An 11,500-nucleotide genomic window follows, 5' to 3' on the forward strand; every position below is an offset into this window, starting at 1 on the left:
TTGCATAAGGCAAAACAGTAGAATCTATTTCTAAAATAAACATTGACAATCAAAGACTGAAAACAATTCTTAAGAGTTGTAGCATAGTGTTCCCTGCCTATTTATCTAACTTAAACTATAATTAGGATGAGAAATATTTCTTGATTTTTAATGGCTGCTGGTTTGTATAAACTCATACTTTATCCATTGGATCCACATAATTTCCATAAGAAATATTAATTGATTCCTAGTGATGCTTATAATCAGTATGAAGGTACTGATAAATAAAGCTCTATCATATGTACATGTATGTATTTACATGGAGATATAAAACAATTACATGAAAATTGAGTGTGGTCATTGATGAAATTGCAATTTAATTTTATAGGTCAGTAGGAATATATAACACTTTATCTTTCATACTTAACAGAAATACTGCAGCTCTATTTGAAAGTGAATTTCTTTAATTCAGTACCTCTTTTATGTAGAGTTCTCAGTTTTTTAAAGGTGATAATGAATTGTACATAATCCATAATGTTCATGGTGATCACAAGGGTCCTGATGCTCCACGGCACTCATCTTGTGCTCTTACCAGTGAAATCTGCTATGGCATCTCCCTAGAACTTACAACTTGTCAACTCAGCCTTCTCATTGCCACCTTCATATCTCTGTTCCTTAAAGTATAGATGGCAGGATTTAATACAGGAGTGATGACAAAGTCCACAATGGCAAAAAATTTATCCATTGACTTGGTAGGGAAAGGCCACACATAGAGAAACATGCACGGAGTGAAGAACAAAACCACTATAGTGATGTGAGCTGACAGAGTGACAAATGCTTTGGATAAATCTTTTGAAAAATGTTGTCTGACAGTGATCAGAATAAAGATGTATGATACAAATAAGAAAAAGAAGATGCCCATAGATATGAAGCCACTGTTGGCAGTGACCACAAATTCTAGTCTGTAAGTGTCCATGCATGCAAGTTTAATAACCCTAGGAAAATCACAATAAAAGCTCCCCACATTATTAGGGCCACAGAATGGTGAATTGATGACAAAAACAAAGAGACACAGCATGAATCACCCCAGTGATCCAAGCAGCCACTATGAAAAGCATGCACATTTTGGGATTCATTGTAGTTAGATAGTGGGGAGGCTTGCAAATGGCTGTGTACCTGTCCTATGCCATGGCTATGAGCAGTACCATCTCAACTCCTCCCATGACAGGAATAAAGAACATTTGTATCATGCAGTTATGGAAGGAAATGATTTTGCAACCACTGAAAAGATCAGAGATCATCCTAGGAACTGTGGTGGATGAAAGGCCCAGGTCAATGAGTGATAGGTTGGCCAGCAGGATATACATGGAGGAGTGTAAGTGAGAATCAAAAATCACTGTTAACATAATGAAGAGGTTTCCCAAGATAATTCCCACATAGAACAAAGAGAAGAAAAGAATAAGGAAAACCTGCATTCCCAAGGATTGTGCGAGTCCCGGTAACACAAACTCAGTTGCCACAGAGCCATTTCCTTGGTCCATTGAATCATAAGGAAGGGAAGACTCTAAAGTGACCTGAAAGAAATGAGAGAAGGAATTAACTTTGAGGAATTCTTCACACAATGTGTTAAATGTTGATAATTTAAATTGGTTATTGACCGATCCTTTATTTAATTGATAGTAAATTAGTTACAAAATAATGGGAGCCCAGAGCATGGGTTTGGTGGTATGAGCAAAGATGCATGCAGAGGCCTTCTATTGCTTTAAATTGCTCTTATTTATTCAAGTACATGGGGTAATGAGTCAACTTACGAAGTTAGAAAAGGATGCAAAAATTAAACTCAAGGAAATCAAGTTAAATAGAACAATAAAAATTAAAACCAAAAATAATACATATTGACTCCTAGAAAATTGGAAGAGTGTATATGAGCATAGAAAAAAGTTAAAAAGAAACAAAAAATAGATAACCTTTTGAAAATATAATCAAGAATAATAAAATAAACAATTAGAAATGAGAATAGAATAATAACAGTTAACATAATAACAGTTAATACACATTTGAAGTCTGTTTTTTATGTGTATGTATTACTGTTAGGTTTGTACTGCTGAAATGGTGTCGGCATTGGAGTTTGAGTGATAATTTTTGTAAACAGAAAAATCCCACACTACATAAACCTATAATCCTAAAGTCTCTAAACTTCCATTTACAGCATATAATATAATCCGTTTATGAACTTTAATTATTATACTGTGGACAATCACAATGGAAAATATGGAACTGAGTGTATTCAATGTGGTGGAGTCAGAGTCAGTAGCATGTGTAAAGGACAGGCAGGAAGGAACACATAAAGAAAGGGGAAGAATGAAGATCAATGGGAAGGAGTGTAAGAAAATAAAAGGAGGGTGAAGAGAAGAAATTAATTCCTAAAGGTCAAATAGAGGATAAAACGATGATCAAAAAAAGGCATTGGTAGAACATTGCACATCTTTGCTTAGGTGCCTGTCATAGATTAAATCAACACACATCGATACATTACAAACACCTGGGTGAGAACTTTACTTGGGTTTCCATTCACTGCTTTAGGTATATTTTGACTGGAAGGATGGAAAGTAATAGTAAGGCTGTAGGGAAAATAACCACTGAGATGAAGACAGGACTTTAAGCACGTGAATCATGGGTGTGGCAGTGGGGTTTGGTAGAATAGAGTGGTTGAACACGATGCCTCAGTGAACTGGCAGGTGAATCACCTCTAAAAAATTTAGGAAGTAACCAAAAGCATCCGTTTAGCCTTCAGGCACTATTTGGCTTACCCTCATTCAAATATTCATAGATTTTCATAATATAAAATTAAAGATTTTTATATAGGCACCCTTTCTGCTTTGTCTAACACTATATCACCTGCCTTTTAAAACAGCAGCTGGCACATAGAAAAAGCCCAGGAAATATGTGATGAATGAATTTCCTAGAAATAGGTACTAAATTGTTCATAGAAGAAACAAAACAGTAGCCCTCACAAATATATACAGAAATTGATTTAATAATGTCTTCTCCACAAACGTGTATTTCCTGGTATAGTCCAGTTATATATACATAAAACGTGAGTATTTAAATGAGTGAAGAAATGTCTGCTCTTTTTCTTACAAACATCTGGAATTAGCATGTGTCACTGATGAGGAAATCCTCATGATCTGAGAGAGAAAAAGACCATGCGCTTGGTTTCTCTGCCTTTTTAGAAAACCCTGGTGACTTTGTGAAGCTCTCAGGAGTTTGGCAGAAGTTAAGTCCCCATAGATTTTGCTATCCTTCCTCTTGGAGATGTAAACTTTTCCAGTCATTCAGGGCCTGGGAAGACCCATCATTAAATAAGAAATATAGATACATATTAAACAAATAAGATGATCAGAATTATAGATTTGTATAGAAGTGGGAAAGAACTTTGAGAGAACCTATTCAGTCACTTCATTCTACAGGTAGAGGGCCAACCCCGTGAGGGTAAATGGCTGGCCAGAGTTTCACAGGAATACATTCACAGGGCCAGAACTAGAATCAGCCTAAGTTCCAGTCCAATGGTCTTCCTCAATAGTGCTCTATACCCGCTTATTAGAAAGAGTCATGAAGAGGCTAGAAGTATTTATATTTGAAAGGGTCACTGTAACCTAATTGGAAGTGGTCTGTCAACCCTCAGTTTTTATTCATTTAAAATAAAATTTGCTACCCTTCCTGAAAGACTTTTTTTTTGCCATTGGGGATTTCTCTTGCTAACCCCCTTTCCTGTTTCTTCACATAATCTGGTTAGTCCTTGAACCGTTCCATCTCAGAGCTTATAGCTACCAGCTCCTCTGTACCATCCCCTGGATTGGGGCCAGAAGCTTTCTGACTCTGAGAATAGCCTCTCAGATTAGGCATTGGCTGGTTCCTTCAAATGTGGAGGAAAGTAATACTGAAGGAGAGGGAACCACACTAGAATCCTGGAGGTGGAGGATTGAGACTTCCTTCCTTTTGTTTAAAACAGAATTTGGTTCTCAAATAGGGTAGGAATAGCTGAGGCCAGATGTCTGTTTCACAGTGAAAAAAAAAGTTTAAAATGAGTTGGAGAGCACAAAAATCAGAAACACATGAGTCTTGAAAAATCTTCACATTAAGGGGACAAATTGAACATATCAAAGTGTCTGTGTGTGTGTGTGTGTGTCTATGTGTCAGTGTGTAGAATTTATTTGATAAGACAATGCAATGCAATGGTTGAAATTTGAGAGTAAGAGAGTGATGGTGTAGAGTAAAAGGACAAAAATATTTCAAAAGGAGAATATTTCTGACACTAATATCTTACAGAGAAACAGATGCTGAAGCAGAATTAAGGGAGAGAGAGAGGGACACAACCATGATAGGTGCAGTTTCACAATTAAAAAGCATCTTTCCTACCTGCCTGTTGAGCTACAGGATTTACATTTTTGGAAGAATAGAAATTCAGAGAGCTCAGTCTTACTTTCTATACATAATCTTCCCTCAATGTCAAAGCTATATATGATTCTTCAAAATGGGAAATAACCTAATTAGATACACAAGAGAGTGACCTACTGTTGTCTCAGAGAAGGCCAATACCGAGCCCATTATTAGTTTTTCTTGGGGGACTAAACTTTGAGTCACATTGGTTTCCCCATGAGAGAAATAATGAAAAAGAAATTGCCTGGTAATGCAACAGAGGGGAAGAGAGAAGATTTTGAGGCATTATGTTGGTTTGTGTAGAAATATCCCTATATAGTTGCACGATCTTTGGGATGAAGTGCTTAGAAGCACTGAGATGGGGGGATGAGGGTGTAAAAACATATCCTGAGTGGACAGACATACTTAAACTTGTAGTACCATACTTGAAATAGATGTAAAATCCCTGATAGGTAAAGATAATTCTTACAACTGACAGTAGGGGAATAAATAGATCACTTTCATGTTATCAATTATAGCCAATGTTTACCTCTGTAGATTTACTTGCAGTCCCAAACTTTGGAGTGTTGAAGATAAAAGTCTTCTTGAATGTATTTAACCTTTATTTTTCCTGAGTTGACTGGATAGAACTACAATTTGTACATTATTGGATCAATTTCTGAAGAGATCAGTGGAAAACAGATGCAAACACAAAAGAGGAAAATATAGGAGGTTATTTGGAGTGTTTGTAAGAAGAGGATATTTACCTGAGGGAGATACTCATTCATAAGACCTATGGCAAGGTATTGAAACAAGCCTAGTGTATTTCTGTAAAGAAGTAAGGCTGATTTATATTTGATATGTAGATACAAAGAATCTGATCTCTAGTCTATCATGGAGTCCCAAGTGTCAAGGCTCTATTTTTGTTTGAGTTGTGTTTGTTTAGAGTTGTATTTTATTTTTTCTTGTTGAGAAAATGGAAAATCATAATTCTCTAGAATAGCTGCAGAATAATGGCTAGTGTCAAATTAATTTTTGAAAAATATTGACATTCCAAAATGTATAAGGATACAAACTGAAGAATAATGTGGGCAGAAATATTTAAAAAGAAATAAGAATGCATGGTCAGTGACATGAATCGGTATATATATGATGAAGTAAAATAATTTAGTTGTTTGGAAGAAGCACAACTACTCTAAGATTAGAGGAAAATTTCTCTTGTTGCCTCCCTGCCCCACTGGCTACTGCAATGCAGTGAACACTCCACAGCCCCATTAATCATTTTATCGTGTCAGTGCACTTCTGTCCTGAGATGCCTGTGTCCTAAATGGCCAACTGGATACCAGACAGAATAGCATATTAAGGTGAATGAGGGAGAATCTAGGCAGAAATAAAGCCCTAGGAAATTCTCCAGCCAGGCATAGAGCACACTGATTTGAGAGCAATCCCTTGGGGCATGGATCTTGGGTTTGCTTGGCAGTGGAGAAGGCTGCTGAGCTAACAGAAGAGTAGGGGATGTTAATGTAGAGCTTATGAGAACTAAAAGTATCAGAGAGGATCGAGTCCACTGATTTACAGGCTGCCCCAGCTAAAGTTCGCTCAAGATTTAAACTGGCTGAAGCCAGCAAAAAGAAACTTGCCAGTAGATTTCACTGCAGAGAATTGACAAACAAATTCAGAAAATCAATTGAGAAAAAGGAAAGAAAAGGGGATTAGGTACTTTAATCCTATGACTAAGCAAATATAAAAAGGAAGCCCATAGGGCAGTGGGGAGGGAACTTGGGGCAGGAGGTGGCTTTCTGGGGCCTTCTCTCCCCTTCCCCTTTCCAACCACCTTCCGCCACTGCTGGACTGGGGCTAAGAGCAGCCTGAGCAGGAACATGACCGCAACCCAGGTCACTGAGCTGGAGGGATGAGGAACACCTCTGCAGTATCAGCCTCCTCCTCCCAGGAGATGGAGGAGCTGGAGCACTTTATGCACAGCTGGCTACATGCTACAGTACCAGGTGCAGGTCCTGCTGGCTGACAGCACAGAGGCAGATGGTGAGAGCAAGCAGACACAGTCCCACATCTCCCAGGAGGAAGTCCCAATAGTGGACCTCCAGTGTAAGGCCTAATGAACAAGGGACAATGGACCACAGTGAGCAGCTGGAAAGCAGTTGTTTCTCCTCTCTAAGGCAAGCCCCCCTCTCCCCTACTACACACTCCCTCAGAGTTGAAGAAGGAGGAAAACAGGAAGTGCTGGTGGACAGAGTTTTTTAAGAGTCCCAATAAAAGCCTGTTCTCACTAAACCAGGGTCCAGGAGAAGGGAAACGTAGCAAGATAGGAAAGTTTGAGACAATAACTGTTCTACTCCAGCCAAATAGCACAGAACAAGCTGTGGCCCCATGTTTACCAACACCAGCAAAGATCCAGTGGGCATCTAGACTGCTACCCTCACAGGGCTGTAACAGGGCACCCTCTATCTTCCCTTCAGCAGGCTGGTAAGGAGGCTGGGGCTTTCATCCCTGCCATCTTGTAAGAAGGCCCCCAAACTACCCCCATGGTATTATTGGAGACCATATGAGAGCCTGGACTTCTATCCCCACTCAGCAGTATTGAGGCACTTCTCCTCTCCCTGCGAGGTTGTGTCTGAGGAGATTCTAATAGAGAGTTGAGACTTCCACTATTGGCCAGTGATAGTGAGGCCACCTCCATGGCAGGGTCAGTGGGGACTGTGTGGGGCCCTGGAACTCCCAGTTCCAGCTGTCTGTAACAAGTGTACCCCTGGACTTCTACCTTCACTGGTATTGGTGAGACTGTGCTCCCCACCCCACCCCCCGCCAGAGTAGTATCACTAACAACAAGTTAAAACAGAAGATTTAAATACGATTCAGAATCTCATAGCATGCAAGTGTCCTAATTGCAATGAAAAAATCATTTGTCAGAGCAATAACTGGAAAGATTTCAAACTAAATGAAAAAACAGTTAGTAGATGTCAACACTGAAATGAGAAATTGGACTTCATCAAAATTAAAAACTTTTCCTCTGGGAAAAACCATTTGAAAGATGAAGAGACAAATTACATAGAGGAAGAACATTTTGCAAAACATGTATCTGACAAAGGACTAGTATTCAGAATATATAAAGAATTCCCAGAACACAGCACTTAAAACAATCCGATTAGGAAATGTATAAAAGACGTGAAGAGATATTTTTCCCTGAAGAGGATGTACAGATGACAAATAAGCACACAAAAAGATGTTCAACCTCATTAGTTGTAAGCGAAATGAAGAGTAAAGCCACAATGAGAGATCTCTTCCCACCTATCAGAATAGCTAAATTAAAAAAAAAAAAATAGTGACGACACCATGTGGTGGTGAGGATACAGTGAAATTGGGTCAGTCTTGCATAGCTGGTAGGAGGGTAAAGTGTTACAGCCATTCTGGGAAACAGTTTGGCAGTTTCTTAAAAAACAGAAACTACAAGTTTGATATGATCTCGCAATTTTACTACTGGGTATTTATTCCAGAGAAATGAAAATGTACGTTCATACAAAAACATGTACTCAAATGTTTATAGCTACTTTTCTCATGGTAGCCCCAAACTGGAAACAACCCAGTTGTCCTTCAGCAGGTGAAAAGAATCTCCAAGGGAATTATGCCAAGAGAAAAAAAGCCAATTCCCAAACGTTACTCTATTATTCTATATATATAACATTTTTGAAATGACAAGATGATAAAAATGGGGACCAGGTTAGCAGTTCCCAGGGATCAGGGAAGGGAGGGGTGGGATGAAGTGGCTGTGGGTACAAAAGGGCAGCAGAAGGTAACTTTGTGCTGATACAAATGTTCTGCATCTTGACTGTATTAACATAGATACCCTGGTTGTAATACTGAACTATACGTTTACAGGCTCTCCCATGGGGGAAAGTAGATAAAGGGTACATAGAATCTCTGTGTTATTTGTTGCAGCTTGATGTGAATCTATAATCATCTAAAACAAAAGTTAAGAGGGGCGTCTGCATGGCTCAGTCAGTTAAGTGGCTGACTCTTGATTTCAGCTCAGGTCATGATCTCATGGATCCTGGGGTGGAGCCCTGTGTTGGGCTCCGTGCTCAACAGGAAGTCCGCTTGAGGAGTCTCTTCCTCTCCCTCTGCCACCCCCCACCCCCCACCACCGGCTCACCCTCTCTCTCTCTCTCTAAAATAAATAAATCTTAAAAATATGTATAAAATAAAAGTTAAGAAAAAAGAAAGCCCAGATACTAAGCAATAAATTATTCAACACTACTGTTTTTAAACTCTGTTGGTTTTGTTCATTTATTTAATGATAAATATCCATCAAAGATTTTATATACTGTTGTACTGATGTGATAGCAGTAGACGTCGACACAGCCCCTCCTCACATGGAATTTAAAATGTAACGAGGAAGACATACAACAGATAAGAAATTATGAGTATGGCTAATGTTACAGAAGTGATACTGGGGAGTGCTATAATAATATACAATGGAAGGAGCTCTCCTGGACTCAGGTTCTGGGAAGTGTTTCCTGATAAAATAATGTTGAAACAGAAATTTAAAGAATGAATAAATGTTAATAGGCAAAGCATAAAGGACAAATGTTTCAGACAGAATAATTGGCCAGTCATTCTTTCAAAGAATGAATTCCCAAAAGCATGTTGTCATGTGAGGCTGGAGGGGAGGATGAGGGCCAGGTCTTGGATGGCCTGATAAATCTTGAAAAGTAGTTTTGTATTTTAATTTAACAGTAGTGGCAAGCATGTGAAGGGTCTTAAGTAGAAGGATCACATGCTTAGATTTATATTTCAAAAAATCTGGGATGCCTGGGTAGTTTATTCGATTAAGTGTTGGACTCTTGAGTTTGGCTCAGGTCACGATCTCAGGGTCATGTGATCAAGCCCCACATTGGGCTCTGAGCTGAGTGTGGAGCCTGCTTGAGAATCTCTCTCTCTTTCTCTCCCTCTTCCCCTCCCCCCCGTGCATATGTGTGCACATCCACTCTCTCAAAAAAAAAAAAAAAACTCTCATTCTGAATATAGATAATGAGAAGGCAAACAAGATTTGAAGTTGGAAGACATATAGGTGACTTAATATTCTACTTGAAAAATGACATATGAAGTCTTAGACAAGAATGGTGATATTTGGAAGAGAACAAGGGGACATATTTAAGAATTGTTTAGAAGTTGGAATTAATGGCATTTGCAGATTTAATGAATATTAGGGATTCGGGAAAGGAGGAGTCCATTATTACTCCTAGACTTTACATTGAGGAACTGGGTAAATATTGGTGCTACTTATTGTGACTAGGGACCTGAAAGAGTAGCAGTTTCAAGGATGAGATGAGTTTAGTTTCAGATCTGCTGAGTGGGAGATGCCCTTGAATCATCAAGTCAGTAGGTAGTTACATTTATGAAGTAGGAACTCAAAAAAATAACAGCCCGGCTTAACGATAAAAGCCCTTAGCTGAGATTGTAATTAAATCCTAGGGAATGGATGTCCCTTAGGGAGAGAATATGGAGTGAGAAAAGGCCAAAGTGCAATTCTGAGGAACACTGAGTTTGGTGATGGAGCTGACTGAGAGAACCTCAGCAAACTGCTACTGGGAAGGAATTCCCAAAGAGTAGGAGGAAAAGCGAGAGACTAGTTTCTCAGAAGCCCAGTGAGATATTTGAAAGAGGGAGTGGTTAGCAATGATCAAGTAAAGAAGAACTTCCCATCCAGATGAATACCAAAGCATTAAAAGAAGTTTTTTTTAAAAGATTTTATTTATTTTTATTTGACAGAAGGAAAGAGAGAGAGCATGCAAGCACATGCACAAGCAGGGGGAGCAGCAGGCAGAGGGAGAAGGAGAAGCAGGCTTCCCGCTGAGCGGAGAGCCAGATGCAGGGCTGGATCCAGGACCCTGGGATCATGACCTGAGCTGAAGGCAGATGCTTAACTGACTGAGCCACCCAGGCGCCCCACATTAAAAGACATATTAATGATTAATTTACATGGAGGAAGTAGAGATGTTATTGGAAAGTTTCCTAGGGATACACTGGACAAAAAATATAGACATTAGTTTCCTTAATTAAGCATATTTTATTTTGAGAGCAGTAGAAACAAATAAGCAAAAATGTTACATGTAACTTTAATAAAGGATTTATTACAAATGTAGAAACACTCAAACTGAATATGCCTTACCATTTTTGGCTTGACATTTATCGAAGACTATCAAACTCAGATACATAAACTCTTGGGGGGATGTTTTATCTGGCCAAGAAACCATATTCAAGGAATCCAAGGCCTCTAAATACATTATTTTCCTTTGGAACAGCTATACTTTCTATGTGTTTTTTTTTTTAAATAAACCAGGTGATTGAATAACGGAAAGACCACATTTTTAGAATAATACAAAGGCAGACAAAATGCAAAAAGCCCTGGTTTGTATTTATCTTAAGTATTGATAGTGTTAAGGAAATTCTCTCTCTACTTATAATCACTCAAATCTAAACGCAAAACTAAAATATCATCCTATGCTGATAAAGTCAAGTTTGTGTTTGGGGCTCAATGTAAGTAACATAGTTGATTTTGTTCTTTTCTAAGTTAAACTAAAATTGAAATAGGAATTACAAAATATAATTTATTGATTTTGATTTACTCAAAGTCACATTTTATCTACTAAATCCATAAGTTTACTATGAGATATATTTATCATTTTTGAGGTATTCATTTATAATTTAGAATTAAAACAATTATCAGGTCCCAAAAATGTCACCCAGAAAATATCTGAATGTTAAGTTTATTCTTACAAATCAGCTCAGTTTTCTATTGTCATCACTCTTCATAATGGAAATAGGTGAAGTCAATTTATTCTCTGTGCTTAGCAAAATAAAGTCACCTCTGACTCAACAATCAATTGCTACAGGTAGAACTTTGTTCAACTATTTCTCCAAATAGTAGTTCTTACCATAGTAACGATGACAGTCACATGACTAGCAGTGTTCTTGGTGAGCCCGAAGCGTGTTGTATCTAGATCTGCTCCATTCATTATGAGATCCCACTAGGACCCACAATCCGTTTGCCCAGTCTTCTCATGGCCACTCTCATGTCTTTGTT

General features: G+C 38.4%; 1 pseudogene; it reads right to left on the reverse strand.

Moving 5' to 3' along the window:
• Positions 1–613: 613 nt before the first annotated feature.
• LOC130542370 (olfactory receptor 4F6-like) lies at positions 614–1,520 on the reverse strand (annotated as a pseudogene).
• Between the last annotated feature and the right edge of the window lie 9,980 nt (positions 1,521–11,500).

This window comes from Ursus arctos, unplaced genomic scaffold, assembly GCF_023065955.2.
Source record: "Ursus arctos isolate Adak ecotype North America unplaced genomic scaffold, UrsArc2.0 scaffold_33, whole genome shotgun sequence".
Classification (NCBI taxonomy): Eukaryota; Metazoa; Chordata; class Mammalia; order Carnivora; family Ursidae; genus Ursus; species Ursus arctos.